This window comes from Petromyzon marinus, unplaced genomic scaffold (genome assembly GCF_048934315.1).
Source record: "Petromyzon marinus isolate PM22_M1 ecotype Great Lakes invasive population unplaced genomic scaffold, UKy_Petmar_22M1.pri1.0 PM_G_Scaffold_70, whole genome shotgun sequence".
In the NCBI taxonomy this organism is placed as follows: Eukaryota; Metazoa; Chordata; class Hyperoartia; order Petromyzontiformes; family Petromyzontidae; genus Petromyzon; species Petromyzon marinus.
Window position 1 is genome coordinate 501,037 of NW_027423025.1, and position 16,209 is coordinate 517,245.

Consider the following 16,209-nt stretch of genomic DNA (forward strand, 5'->3'; position numbering starts at 1 on the left):
TCTGCAGAGGAAGCGTCAGCTGCAGACATAAAAAAAGAATATCCACACCATCTACACGTCAGGCACAGAGGAATGCACACGTGACTTACACGTCTATACTTATTAATATATTCATGATGTAGTGAAAAAGTTTCTCAAATTCATCAGATTTGATGAACGTGCAAACGTCTTCACGCACACACTGCACCTGAAGGGTTTCTCTCCACGGGCTGTTATGGCACACAATGAGAGGGCAAATGTCATTAATATGCCTGGAAGCCTTCATATCTTCAAGATGAATGTTAACCCAAAACTCTAAGCACACAATATCGGCTGTCTGACTACAAAAGGAATATTTATGAACGCTAAATTCAGCTGACATAGCAAAGGGTGTTGAAAACAATACTATTTGTGATATGCAGAAATGCATAAATTAACGTTCAATCGCAACTTAGAGGTGTGAATCCAGGCTCAGATGTCCTTTAATGCTGGGATGAACAGTTCCGACTTCAGCTGAATGTGTGTGCTGTGTTCACCTCCTGTTTCCATTCTTATGAAGAGTTCCAGAGGAAATCAAAAATAAACTATTGTTTTGATATAACCTCCGTGTTCAACAGAGTTAATAGACTTTACTGCAAACACAAACTTGACACTGTCACACACTGCCATGAGTAAACAGGTGGTGGTGTGACCAGAACCATGCCTGGCCACCTTCATCTGCTCAGCATTAATTCTTCCTCACTGCACCAAGTAATGAATCGAGGATCAATCAACATAGCCGAGGCTATCCGTGTGTCTGTCTCTCTCTCCCCGTGGTGAAGGTGTTCCCCTCCACACATTCAGAGTCAACAGCGGCACGCGCTTAGCGTCTTTGACCGATAGATACATTGACACACGTATTGTTGGTTCTTTCAGTAAAGTCACGTAGATAGAAAATAAGAATAACAGATTAAATTTAATAAGATAAAGACCACTTGTGTTGGGATCGAAACGTCGTGGGTTTTTTGCTTCATTTTCAATTTTTTTTATTTTTTAAAATTTATTATCTGTTATTTTTATTTTATTTTCTATCTACGTGACTTTACCGAAAGAACCAAGAATATTAATTCCTGCAGCCACCAAAGTTTTAAGTCAAAACATTCACACACGTTGACAAAGCCTCACCTTGTGTTGTTGTGGGCAGGTCGCTTCTGATAACAAGAGCGGTATAGCAGCTCAAGCGGGCTTGGCCTGGTAACAAAAGAAAATAAAAACTGCGTGAATATTTACAATAAAACAAAGTTACAAAGTGGCGAGCCGGGTGAAGACAAATTAAACTTAAGCGAGATAATTAAAGTGAATGCAATCAGGCGAGGGCAGGAGGCAAGGCCCCGCGTGGCTAGGCCCCGCGTTGTAAAGTTCCAACCTGGACATCGATTCCCATGCTCGCTGCTACTCAACTGACATCCCTACGAGAGAGAGCGAGGCTCTACCTTGGTAAACAACAACAACCACCACAACCACCACGACCACCACCACCACAACGATGAGAATTTCTCACCTCGGATTTCAGTGCAAGCGCGCACACGGCAGCTTCCTGTTACCTCGCGACAGCAGGAAGTAGTATGACGTCACTTCCCTCCCACCAACGGCTCTCCAACTGAATAAATTATGTTAATGACGCCGGCCCATATGTCGAGGGATGGGGGCGTGGGCGCTGTACCCGTCGAAATAAACTCGCGACGGCTTTAACGGATACATTATGTTAATGAGCCACCAGTCACTGGGCGTAGCTTTGCCCAAATAAGGATTGCCACTGGACCGATATCGGCAGACCCAAGCGGAGGTGACGTCACGCTCAAGAGCGCGGGGGACGGGGGAGGGGTGAATACCTTGGTGACATTACGTCAGTAGCGAGGTACACCTCCCCCTGGCGTTTCACGCTGATGAGGTAATGCAGAGTGGTGACGTCACAGAGTTGGAGTTTAAGTTGATTTAGATTCATTTTCCATTGCTCCTTCCCTTGGGTGTGTGAGCTCAGCTACAACAACGTGGACATTATTGAGTATACACTGTGTGTGTGTACACTGTGTGTATGTACACTGTCACTGTGTGTCGCTGTGTGTCACTGTGTGTGTCAGTGTGTGTGTACACTGTGTATATATACAGTGTGTTCCCTGTGTGTGTACACTGTGTGTATACTGTATGTATAGTGTGTGTGTACACTGTGTGTGTACAATGTGTACATTGTGTGTGTACACTGTATGTACACTGTGTGTACAGTGTGTATACACTGTGTGTGTACAGTGTGTGTACACTGTGTGTGCACACTGTGTGTGTACACTGTATGTACACACACACAGTGTACACTGTGTGTGTGTACAGTTTGTGTCCGCATTGAACCGAACCCCCGGCAAGGCCATCTACTTAATGACGAGAGAAAATTCACGCTAAATGTCCTTTTCAATGAAGTCTTCCAGATGACAATTGATACAAGCTTTTAATGAAGAAATAAAATCATCTAATTAAAAACACAACACAATTCAAAGATGTTTCATTTTAAAACTTCAAAACGGAGCAAGGGGTGCTTGTGTGAATTCGTCCTTTGTGTGCAAATGTTGTGACTTTCCTGGCATGAAGGCCGTCAATGTGTTGGACCCTTATTGGTGCACAGCGTCTCAACAACAGCAGTGGGGTTTGCTTCAACCGATAGGTAACGAACATCCAGACGTCAATCAGCAGGGTGCATTTATAGTCCCAGTTAGACAAAATCTACATCAACACGTAAGACAAAACTACAATTCGTGTTGTAGAGAATGTACCTCCTCCTATACGTGTAACTTTCAAGTGGTATGCCTTGTAACTGATGAATGATCCGAGCGTGCTACCTATTTCAAAGACAATGAGTTGCTCCAGATGCTTCGTGGAACACAAAAACACCGTTTGACCTGTATCACAAGAACAACGGGTCCCACCTGAGTTCTCTGTACAGGTTACTTTCAAACACACACACACACACTTTGTCCTAACATCACTTATTCAATGTTTGACCCTTACAGATCAAATGTTACAAGTATGCACAAAACCAGACAAGTATACATTCTAAATTATTGACAGGCATATTAACAAAATTGGTTTACTGCAGTGAAATATACTGCATCACGTTACATCGTATTAACAAGCTTTTAAAAAAATGCACAGTCTGCTTCACAGTGTATGTAAAACATACTATTGTGTCATTCAAAACGAGTAGGCCATTGCATGCTGGCGTCTGAGTGAAAATGTAGCAAATTCTAAACATTACCTACAAACTACACAACTGAGATGACACATCAATCATCGCCCCCTACTGACAGGCTCTTGTCCACATGCAGGCCGGTGCAGGGCCACCACCTTGTGCCACACAGGGGCAGCTGCTACTTGGGGATGCTCTTCGAGTGTTTCAGACGAGGTACGACACAAAACTCCGAGTTGCTGAGGTGGTTAAGCAAGCACCATGAATGCTTGGGAGCTTATTGGCTCTTGCTCCTGGTTAGAGATCTACCCAACCCACGGGCCCACAAAGACTGGCCGCCCTTACTCTGCAGGATGAACCAACGAAATGAGTGTTCAACTTCACGTTCTAATCATTAAAGGCCTGTGACAAAGGTGCATCTATTGTAGCGACATCGTCTTTGGCTTACACATCTACCGGGTCTCCACTTGACTTTGTATTGTCTAGGAGCAAGTCCACCCACACCTCCACTTCCACAAACTGCTGGGAGTTGCCTCGCTCTGCCTCAGTCAGAATTCTCCTCCTGCTTCACGATGTGAAGGTCGCATTTTGGAGTTGAATCTTCATCTTCACATTTTACCTTCACTTCTTCGCTCATCACTTCTTCACATTTCACCATCACCTCTTCATATGTCACCTTCACCTCTTCATATTTCACCTTTATACCTTAAAAGTGTCTAAGCTGGGATTTTCGTCCGGTTCTTGTTTCATGAGGGATGGGCTCATTGCGGCACTTTGACTTTCACAAGCTGATTTCAGACTCAACTCCTTGTGGATCATCTGATGCTTCTGTGTTCTCTGGTGTACTTGAAGATTTGATGAATGTGCAAATGCCTTCCCGCACACGCTGCACTTGAAGGGTTTCTCTCCCGTGTGTGTTCTCTGGTGTACTTTAAGATGTGGTGACTGTGCAAACGCTTTCCCGCACAGAGTGCACTTGAAGGGTTTCTCTCCCGTGTGTGTTCTCTGGTGTATTACAAGATTACATGAATCTGAAAATGTCTTCCCACACACACTGCACTTGAAGGGTTTCTCTCCCATGTGTGTTCTCTGGTGTTTTTTAAGAGATGACCGTGAAAATGCCTTCCCACACACACTGCACTGGAAGGGTTTCTCTCCCGTGTGCGTTCTCTGGTGTAATACGAGATTATATGACTGTGTAAACGCCATCCCACACACACTGCACCTGAAGGGTTTCTCTCCCGTGTGTGTTCTCTGGTGTGTTTTAAGAGCAGATGAATCTGAAAATGTCTTCCCACACACACTGCACTTGAAGGGTTTCTCTCCCGTGTGTGTTCTCTGGTGTACTTTAAGATGTGGTGACTGTGCAAACGCCTTCCCGCACAGAGTGCACCGGAAGGGTTTCTCTCCCGTGTGTGTTCTCTGGTGGGTCTGAAGAACTGATGGCCATGCAAATGCCTTGTTACACACAGTACATTTGAAGGGTTTCTCTCCTGTGCGAGTTCTCTGGTGCCGTGTCAAATTTCCAGTCCGGTCCGTGCTGTATGCACGCTGGTCGCATTGCTGACTTGTCGTACCGAGCTGCGCTGACTGCCTTTGCTCCATCAGAACAATTCTGCAGAGGAAGCGTCAGCTGCAGACAGAAAAACAGAATATCCACACCATCTACACGTCAGGCACAGAGGAATGCACACGTGACTTACACGTCTATACATATTAATATATTCATGATGTAGTGAAAAAGTTTCCCAAATTCATCAGATTTGATGAACGTGCAAATGCCTTCACGCACACCCTGCAACTTGAAGGGTTTATCTCCCATGTGTGTTCTCTGGTGTACTTATAGATGTGGTGACTGTGCAAACGCCTTCACGTACAGAGTGCACCTGAAGGGTTTCTCTCCACGGGCTGCTATGGCACACAATGATAGGGCAAATGTCATTAATATGCCTGGAAGCCCTCGTATCTTCAAAATGAATATTAACCCAAAACTCTAAGCACACAATTTCGGCTGACTATACAAGGAATATTTACGAAAGCTAAATTCAGCGGACATAGCAAAGGGTGTTGAAAACAATACTATTTCTATTCTTAGTTTCTTCGGTAACGTCGTGAGAATTTTTTGTTTTATATATATTTTATTATTTTGTTGTTTCCCTTCAACGTGACTTTACCGAAAAAACTAAGAATATGAATTACTGCAGTCACGAAAGCTTTAAATTAAAATTTAATACTATTTCTGTTATGCAGAAATGCATTAATTAATGTTCAATCGCAACTTAGAGGTGTGAATCCAGGCTCAGATGTCCTTGAATGCTGGGTTGAACAGTTCTGACTTCAGCTGAATGTGTGTGCTGTGTTCACCTCCTGTTTCCATTCTTATAAAGAGTTCCAGAGGAAAACAAAATAAACTATTGCTTTGATACAACCTCCGTGTGCAATAGTTAATAGACTTTACTGCAAACACAAACTTGACACTGTCACACACTGCCATGAGTAAACAGGTGGTGGTGTGACCAGCACCATGCCTGGCCACCTTCATCTGCTCAGCATTAATTCTTCCTCACTCCACCAAGTAATGAATCGAGGATCAATCAACATAGCCGAGGCTATCCGTGTCTCTGTCTCTCTCTCCCCGTGGTGAAGGTGTTCCCCTCCACACATTCAGAGTCAACAGCGGCACGCGCTTAGCGTCTTTGACCGATAGATACATTGACGCACGTATTGTTGGTTCTTTCAGTAAAGTCACGTAGATAGAAAATAAAAATAACAGATTAAATTTAATAAGATAAAGACCACTTGTGTTGCGATCGAAACCTCGTGGGTTTTTTGCTTTATTTTCAATTTTTCATTTAATTTTATTGTTATTTTTATTTAATTTTCTATCTACGTGACTTTACCGAAAGAACCAAGAAAATGAATTCCTGCAGTCACCAAAGTTTAAAGTCAAAACATTCACACACGTTGACAAAGCCTCACCTTGTGTTGTTGTGGGCAGGTCGCTTCTGATAACAAGAGCGGTATAGCAGCTCAAGCGGGCTTGGCCTGGTAACAAAAGAACGAAAATAAAAACTGTGTGAATATTTACAATAAAACAAAGTTACAAAGTGGCGAGCCGGGTGAAGACAAATTAAACTTAAGCGAGATAATTAAAGTGAATGCCATCAGGCGAGGGCAGGAGGCAAGGCCCCGCGTGGCTAGGCCCCGCGTTGTAAAGTTCCAACCTGGACATCGATTCCCATGCTCGCTGCTACTCAACTGACATCCCTACGAGAGAGAGGCTCTACCTTGGTAAACAACAACAACAACCACCACTACAACGACCACCACCACCATGAGAATTTCTCACCTCGGATTTCAGTGCAAGCGTGGATCGGCAGCCTCCTGTTACCTCGTGACGTCACGCGTGTAAGCAGGTAACCTAACGTCACTTCCGGGGTAAGAGACACGCCCCTCCCGTAAAGAGCGGTTCTGTAACTGAATAAATTATGTTAATGTTAACTGGCCATATGACGAGGATGGGGCGTGGCTGCTGAACCCGACGGCTTCAACGAATGCATTATGTTAATGAACCGCAGTCACTGGGCGTAGCTTTGCCCAAATAAGGATTGCCACTGGATTGATATTGGCAGTGACCCAAGCGGAAGTGACATCACGCTCAAGAGCGCTGTGGACGGGGTTGGGGGAGTGTGAATACCTTGGTGACATGACGTCACTAGCGAGGTACACCTCCCGCTGGCACTTCTTGGCGATGAGGTCATGCTGAGTGGTGACGTCACAGAGCGGGGATGGAGTTTAAGTTGATTTAGCTTCATTTTCCATTGCCCCCTCCCTTGTGTGCGTGAACTCAGCAACAACAACGTGGACATTGTTGTGTATACTGTGTGTGTGCACACACTGTGTGCGCACACACTGTGTGCGCACACCACTGTGTGCGCACACCACTGTGTGCGCACACCACTGTGTGCGCACACCACTGTGTGCGCACACACTGTGTGTGTGTAGTGGGGGGCAATGGCGGTGCATTGTCCAGTCATCTCAGTCAGTCGACCCTCAAATCGCTTCTGTAAAATAAGTGAATAGCAGTTCAGTGGGCTTTGCCTGGTAGGACGGGGATGGTTTAGTTGCGTGTGTGTGTGGGCGATTTATTTACCATTGTTGTACTTTGCACTACCATCACGTGTTCTACTTTGTGTTGTTTTAACGTTCTCACCCCGTGCGCCTACTGGACATCTGTGAAAAAGAGCTTCATAGCTCATCGGATTTCTCCAGTTTAAATAAACATTCTGCTTCAGAGGTACTCGCTAACGGGCACTTGCCCCAACAGTCTGTTAAAGGCTACCACGGGGGGGATCTGCGTCTTTTGTTGCCCGGGCTAATGCCACGTTAATTCCCGATGCTTCAGAGACATTGCACACGAGGTTTCTTTGCTAGTGGGAGTCATCAAGTGAGTACCTCTCAGTCAAGCGTCTCAGCCGTACCACTGCAAACTGCAAGGGAGGTCCCCCCCCCCCCCCCAAGACTTGTAGGTCAATTCATCGCGGTGTGTCACGATATTTGTTGCGATATTTCATATTTGTTCATGCGTGTTTGATTTTCGCGAATGTGTATTGCGTGCACATATTTGTAATACGGTTCGTTTTTCGAGAGAGAGAGAGGAAAATATAAAATGACGTCTTTAATTTGTTGTTGATAGCTGAGGATATATTTGACGCGGTGTGATGGCGGAAATTAAAAACTCTAACTGATGTAGCACAGCAACACTGAGTGTACGGCGTCTCGCTGCACGTGGTCTGTGCCCGCCAGACCAGAGACACGTGACTAGTGTAGCTAGCCAGGTGGTGACCACGTGACTGGTGTAGCTAGCCAGGTGGTGACCACCAGGCTAGCTACACTAGTTATCACGTGACTAGTGTAGCTAGCCAGATGGTGACCACCAGGCTAGCTACACTAATAACCACGTGACTAGCCAGGTGGTGACCACGTGACTGGTGTATCTAGCCAGGTGGTGACCACCAGGCTAACTACACTAGTTATCACGTGACTAGTGTAGCTAGCCAGGTGGTGACCACGTGACTAGTGTAGCTAGCCAGGTGGTGACCACCAGGCTAGATACACTAGTTATCACGTGACTAGTGTATCTAGCCAGGTGGTGACCACCAGGCTAGCTACACTAGTTACCACGTGACTAGTGTAGCTAGCCAGGTGGTGACCACCAGGCTAGCTACACTAGTTACCACGTGACTTGTGTATCTAGCCAGGTGGTGACCACCAGGCTAGCTACACTAGTTATCACGTGATTGGTGTATCTAGCCAGGTGGTGATCACTGAGTTTACGGCGTTTTGCTGCACGTGGTCTGTGCCCGCCAGACCAGAGACATCAATCGCACACCCGACCCGACCCACGATTAGACTGGCAAAATAGCTGCGTGCGTTATAAATTGTGGATTCAAATGTCACAAGCAGTAAACAATTGAAACGGCGCATATTTTTGATAGTTCAACACGTTTATAACATTTCACATGTTAAAGTTATTTGAGGATATTGCCACGAATTTAACCTACCATATATAAAATCAAACGTAGCAACGCAACGTTTTGATTGGCCATCGAACAAGGACGGCCACCGCATCGCACGCTTTCAGATGCGCTGCCGCGGCCGTCTGGAACGCTCTTCCTTCCGATATTAGGAAGCCACTTGAGCTATGTGCTTTTAAATCATCTGGATTTAAAATGTATTTCTTTAGAACTGATTTTATTTTTCCCCTGTGGGATGCCTAAACAGAGATGAACATGTGATTAATGACGAGTGATCAATGTGATTAATGACGAGTGATCAATGTGATTAATGACGAGTGATCAATGTGATTAATGACGAGTGATCAATGTGATTAATGACGAGTGATCAATGTGATTAATGACGAGTGATCAATGTGATTACGGACGAGTGATTAATGTGATTACTGACGAGTGATCAATGTGAAAACTGACGCGTGATTAACGTGATGTTTCGTACGTAACGAACGTGATGATTCAATGGCATCGCCTTCTAAGTTTGACAATGAGATGATGTCACACGACGTCATGCTTTCTGACATCATCACCTTGGCCAGAAAACGTTTTGGGAAACCCTTTGGTCAAATTGTCTCGTTTTCTTTTTGGGCAAGTCTCTAGTAACGCAAGTTAAAACTAAAGTTGTACGCGTATTGGATCATTTTGACGAGAGCAATTGTGAGCCCAAGTTACAGACAGACAGAGCTAAAGTATTAACACCCCCAACCTTAGCCGCAACAAATATTTGTTTAAATGTCTACTTGACCTCCGCCCTTCCTCTCTTGCCGATGTTTGGTTCTTCTAATCCGATTTGCAGGTGTATGGAACCAGAACGCTTTTGGAACTCACAGGAATACCTCTGACGTATGAACAAATCAGCTCCAGAGCAGATTTGTGCTCCCAAAAGGAAATAATGAAAATGAGATGTGTGTGTGTGCTTGTCCAATCAAATTCCCCAGGAGTTTAAAAACGAGAACTTTAAGTCATAGATCGATAGTCATTACAAGTGCAGTAGTAAATACAAGTTTAGAACACGGTGGCAGCCAATCATCCCACTGCTAATGTACCAAGGATAGGTTATATCACACACATATATATGAGCATGCCAACCTTGGATGGTACATTACAACTAAACTATTACAACTATTTATTACTTTACCAGGTAAGGCTCAGTGAGCTATATAGCTCTATTTCAGAAGCGACCTTGCTATCTCAAATTAAAGCTCAACGAGCTTTAAATTTGTAGCAGCCAAAAACTAAACATTAATCTTGCCTTTTTAAAGCTTTCGTGACTGCAGGAATTCATCTTCTTGGTGCTTTTGGTAAAGTCACCACGTAGAATGGAAATAATAAAATAATGAAAAAATAAAAATAAAACATAATAAAATAAAATTCTCACGACGTTTCGGCCACAACACAAGTAGCCTTCCTCAGGTGAAGAAACAGAACTGTCGGGAAGACAGCGCTTTAGTTAATGTTTTATTTTTATTATTTTATTATTTCATTCCCATTCTACGTGACTTTACCGACAGAACCAAGAAGATTAATCTCGCCATCCCAATTGCTTGGGTTGCCGATTGAAAGCGTCCCAAACATTACGAATAACGCCTGGCCTACGTAACATCAGCGCCAACGTCACGTGGCAATATGCCTGCAGGAGCTCATCGTTCAAACAGGCGTCTGGCTTTAATGAAAGACTCCTTGAAAACAAAGCTCCATGCGCGTCCCGGTCTCATTGACGGTTCCCATTGCGCACACGGACAGCTGCTCTTCCGCTCCGCTGCTGGACGAAGGTCTGCTGGACGAAGGTCTCCCCTCACGACGTTTCGACTGCAACACAAGAAGCAATCATCATCAGGTATGAAAACCACAGAAATAATTTTTTTTCAAATTTTCTTGTGTTAAAACCACAGCAATAATTTTTTTGAAATGTTCTTGCTGTGGTTTTCACACCTGATGATTGCTTCTTGTGTTGCAGTCGAAACGTCGTGATAATTTTATCGTTTTATATTTTTATTATTTTATTGTTTCCCTTCTACGAGGTGACTTTACCAAAAAAACCAAGAATACTCATCTGTTCCAGTTATCGACGTCACTGATGATTTGAGATTAGAATGTATATGCTCTGAACCCTCAGCCCTGTTCACAAAAATGTAATGCTGCTTTGGTTAATTCATGAGAACCAGACAGGAGTTAATTAAGGGTAGACACTCGGATAGTAATACAAAAATGGTTATGACAAGAATGTTTAACTCAATTATAATTGCCCAAACGTTGTAGCATTGAAATGGTTGTGGTGGCTTTTGAATAGTGAAAAACTCCTTTTAAAAACGGTTTTATTTTAAAGTGCACTAAAAAGTAAAGAACTCGATTGGACAACGGGAAGTGGACGACATCTTGAGTACAAGATTTGACCAAAACATCAAACAGAGGAATGAAGTTTAATAACTTTTTTCTCACAACTTCGTTCAACTCACCGTCAAGAAGTACGTCAATGATGCGGCGCCTGCTCACACATCAACGCTTACTTGAATTAATTGGTTATTTTATAAATCAATCTTCAATGTACAACTTTTGTTTGTGTGGAGTGAGGGTGCCCGTAACTCGTTCACACGGAGCAGGCGAGGCGATTCCACAGTTTAGAGACCGCGGCGTTTTTGACCTACACACAAATATATAAGAATAATAAGGCGTCCATACAAAATGTTAATCGTTTTAAGGGAGCCAATTAATTGATGCCGATTTTGATACAGGCATGCATTGTCACCGGATCTGAGTACCGTGTGCAAAATGTGGAATTGATTGGACGATGGGAAGTGGACGAAATCTTTATCACAACATTTGACCACGACAAACAGAGGAATCAAGTTAAGTAAAACCATTTTGAACGCTTAATGAGAAATCCCCCCCCACCCTCCACCGATGACGCGCGAGCGTTGCTAGGAGCAACCCCCGGGCAGCTTTAGCGGCGCAAGGAAATACTTAAATAATGCGAAATAGCACAAAATTGTTAATTTAACAACTTTAAAGTTTACGGATGGGAAAACGGAATGGCGCTGGCTCACCACGGGGCTTACGGCGTGGTACCCGGCTACTTTTTAAAAAGTAAACTCCACGGTTCGCGAGCAAGTGTGCATCCACACAGAGACAGACAGACGGACAGACACACAGAAAAAATGCCTTTTATAGGTAAGAAAAGAAAAACGATGACGAGACTCAATGTGTGAAGAACACGGGATTTATTCGGTTCACAAGTCAACGGATATAACTTCAAAACACTTTTATCGGTCATCTTTTTCTCGATACAGCGTTCCCGTGGGATTATTTCCAAGTCGATAGACGACACCTTTTTTTTACTCATCCTGGCAGACACACACACAGACACACGCCTCTGTCTGTGTGTGTCTGTCTCTGTGTGTGTGTGACTGTGTCTGTGAGTATGTCTGTGTATTTCTATATGTGTGTCTGTGTGTGTCTATGTGTCTGCCTATGTGTCTCTGTGTGTGTCTGTGTCTCTGTGTGTGTCTATGTGTCTTGTGTGTGTCTGTCTATGTATCTCTGCGTGTGTCTGTCTTGGTGTGTTTGTCTATGTGTCTGTGTCTATGTGTCTCTGTGTGTCTATGTGTCTGTGAGTATGTCTGTGTGTGTGTCTGTTTGTGTATTTCTACGTGTGTGTCTGTGTGTGTCTACGTGCTTTGCATGTGCCTGTCTCTGCCTGTGTCTATGTGTCTTGTGTGTGTCTGTGTCTATGTATCTCTGCGTGTGTTTGTCTGTGTCTGTGTGTGTCTGTGTCTCTGTGTGTGTCTATGTGTCTGCGTGTGTCTATGTGTCTGTGTGTCTATGTGTATGTGTCTACAGTGACACGCGGTGGCGGTAGTGATGGCGGTAGTGGTGGCGGCCGTGTGGTGCGTGTCGAACTTCTTTCACGCCGTACGTATCGTAAACATCGCCACAGGGGAGATTAAGGTGGCTGCGGGTGCTGGCGATGATTACTGGGCGCCCCCCTGCCCGCCTACGCCGCTAAACGTCGCTCGCCAGTCTGTTCCAAGCTATGGGGTAGGGGGAGCGAGATAGAGAGGGGGGGGGGGGTGGTGGTGGTAGACCTTTGTCTTGCGGCGTGTAAATATTGTTGCGTGCGTGCGGGGTTTGTCCATGTGGTGGCGGTAATGGTGAGTCGAGCAAAAGCGGTGAAAGTTTGTGGGGTCGCTCCGAGGTCACCCTGTCACCCATCGCTCTCGAGCTCCCTCCTAGGGGAGGATGACGAGGTTGACGAGGTTGATGATCCTCATCGTTTGTGGTTGTGAATGCAGAAATAAACATCAGAATCTGGTGGTTTCATTCTGACCTCCGATCCTGGTCAGCAATTGAACGTCGGGAAACCCTCGCACCGAGGGGCCCCACCAGTGGGCGTGGCCGTGCCCCACCAGTGGGCGTGGCCGTGCCCCACCAGTGGGCGTGGCCGTGCCCCACCAGTGGGCGTGGCCGTGCCCCACCAGTGGGCGTGGCCGTGCCCCCATCACGTGGCGTGTGTAGTGACGGCAGCTACGCTCGGAGTGGCTGGATAATAAAGCTTGAAACGCACAACAAACCACGTGGCTTCTGAATTATTGGGTGACACGCGATGCGAGGAGGACAGGCAGCCTATACAAAGACAAAGGCACCCCCAGTAGCCTCAGCACACTTTTGTGGCAAGTTCTGTTGGGAGTAGCAATTAAGGGCAGCACTGTAGGGCACTCCGGGGTGGGGAGATAGGGGGGTGGACAGCACCACAGGCCATCAGCCAGCTGCAGAAACATTCCCCTCCTCCACTCACCCCACTCACCCAGTCACCCCTCCACTCACCCCTCCACTCACCCCACCACTCATCTCACTCACCCCTCCATTCATCTCACTCACCCAGTCACCCCATTCACCCCCCCACTCACCCCTCCACTCACCCCTCCACTCATCTCACTCACCCCTCCACTCACCCCTCCACTCATCTCACTCACCCAGTTACCCACTCACCCCTCCACTCACCCCTCCGCTCACCCCTCCGCTCACCCCTCCACTCATCTCACTCACCCCTCCACTCACCACTCCGCTCACCCCTCCGCTCACCCATCCACTCACCCCACTCACCCCTCCACTCATCTCACTCACCCAGTCACCCACTCACCCCTCCACTCACCCCTCCGCTCACCCTCCGCTCACCCCTCCGCTCACCCCTCCACTCATCTCACTCACCCCTCCACTCACCCCTCCGCTCACCCCTCCACTCATCTCACTCACCCCTCCACTCACCCCTCCACTCATCTCACTCACCCCTCCACTCACCCCTCCACTCACCCCTCCGCTCACCCCTCCGCTCACCCCTCCACTCATCTCACTCACCCCTCCACTCACCCCACTCACCCCTCCGCTCATCTCACTCACCCCTCCACTCACCCCACTCACCCCTCCACTCATCTCACTCACCCAGTCACCCACTCACCCCTCCACTTATCCCACTCACCCCTCCACTCACCCCACTCACCCCTCCACTCATCTCACTCACCCACTCACCCCTCCACTCACCCCACCACTCACCCCTCCACTCATCTCACTCACTCACCCCTCCACTCACCCCACTCACCCCTCCATTCATCTCACTCACCCAGTCACCCACTCACCCCTCCATTCACCCCACTCACCCCTCCACTCATCTCACTCACCCACTCACCCCTCCGCTCACCCCTCCGCTCACCCCTCCACTCATCTCACTCACCCCTCCACTCACCCCTCCGCTCACCCCTCCACTCACCCCTCCGCTCACCCCACCACTCATCTCACTCCGCTCACCGCCCAGCCCCCCAGTAGCCCGAGCTGCTGCTGCTGCTGGGGGGCGTTGTCCCCCAGCGCCGCGTTGGCCCTCAGCAGGAACCTCGTGCGGTGACGCCTCCCCCCCCCCTCCCTCCCCTGCCAGCAGCGCCCTCCTGCACCACCACCTCGTCTGCCTCCTCCTCCTCTGCGTAGGCCGCTGCCAGCAGCAGCTCCGCAATGCCTCCCACCGTGTCGCCGTCCCTCAGGGCCCTCCCCGGGGGGGTCGCCCCCCCCCCACCGCCCCCCCCGCCGCGTGGATCCGCGCCGAGCGGCGCACCGGCGTCACGAGCCGCGGCCGCGAGGGGGGGGCCGCCAGCGCTGCGGTGGAAGGGGGGGCCGTGATGTTAGGGGGGGCAGCCAGGGTGGTGGTGGTGGTGCTGGAGATGTGGGCGGCTGGGGTGGTGGTGGTGGTGGTGCAGGAGATGTGGGCGGCTGGGGTGGTGGTGGTGCAGGAGGTGTGGGCGGCTGGGGTGGTGGTGGTGGTGGTGCAGGAGGTGTGGGCGGCTGGGGTGGTGGTGGTGGTGCAGGAGGTGTGGGCGGCTGGGGTGGTGGTGGTGGTGGTGCAGGAGGTGTGGGCGGCTGGGGTGGTGGTGGTGCAGAAGATGTGGGCGGCTGGGGTGGTGGTGGTGCAGGAGGTGTGGGCGGCTGGGGTGGTGGTGGTGCAGGAGATGTGGGCGGCTGGGGTGGTGGTGCAGGAGGTGTGGGCGGCTGGGGTGGTGGTGGTGCAGGAGGTGTGGGCGGCTGGGGTGGTGGTGCAGGAGATGTGGGCGGCTGGGGTGGTGGTGGTGCAGGAGATGTGGGCGGCTGGGGTGGTGGTGGTGGTGCAGGAGGTGTGGGCGGCTGCAGTCACGAAAGCTTTAAATAAAAAATGTTCGACTTTAAATTAAAAAAAATATTTGACTAAATGAAATTAAAAACTTAAAACATTTTTCGACTAAAATAAATTAAAACAAATTTTAAAAAAAATTCGCCCTCAAAAGCACTCGAACCTTGGGCAGCTGAGGCGCGCGAGTTCTCTTTGTCCATCGTAGACATCGCCGGAGAAGTTGTTGTTGTTGTGCTGTTGTTTAGTCGTCGTTGTATAGCTGTTGTATAGTCGTTGTTGTGCTGTTTAGTCGTCGTTGTATAGCTGTTGTATAGTCGTTGTTGTGCTGTTGTATAGTCGTCGTTGTATAGCTGTTGTATAGTCGTTGTTGTGCTGTTGTTCAGTCGTCGTTGTATAGCTGTTGTATAGTCGTTGTTGTGCTGTTGTATAGTCGTCGTTGTCTAGCTGTTGTATAGTCGTTGTTGTGCTGTTGTATAGTCGTTGTTGTGCTGTTGTATAGTCGTTGTTGTGCTGTTGTATAGTCGTTGTATAGCTGTTGTATAGTCGTTGTATAGCTGTTGTATAGTCGTTGTTGTGCTGTGGTTTAGTCGTCGTTGTATAGCTGTTGTATAGTCGTTGTTGTGCTGTTGTTTAGTCGTCGTTGTATAGCTGTTGTATAGTCGTTGTTGTGCTGTTGTTTAGTCGTCGTTGTATAGCTGTTGTATAGTCGTTGTTGTGCTGTTGTTTAGTCGTCGTTGTATAGCTGTTGTAGAGTCGTTGTATAGCTGTTGTATAGTCGTTGGTGTGCTGTTGTATAG

The 16,209-nt window shown here is 47.5% G+C and overlaps 1 long non-coding RNA gene across 1 annotated transcript; it reads right to left on the reverse strand.

The window, feature by feature from the left end:
* Nucleotides 1-11,967: 11,967 nt before the first annotated feature.
* On the reverse strand, nt 11,968-14,657 carry LOC142920253 (uncharacterized). The gene is made up of 2 exons (XR_012938705.1): nt 14,566-14,657; nt 11,968-12,794 (listed from the first exon to the last, which is right to left on the reverse strand). It is a non-coding gene; the product is annotated as an uncharacterized LOC142920253 (long non-coding RNA).
* Nucleotides 14,658-16,209: the final 1,552 nt, after the last annotated feature.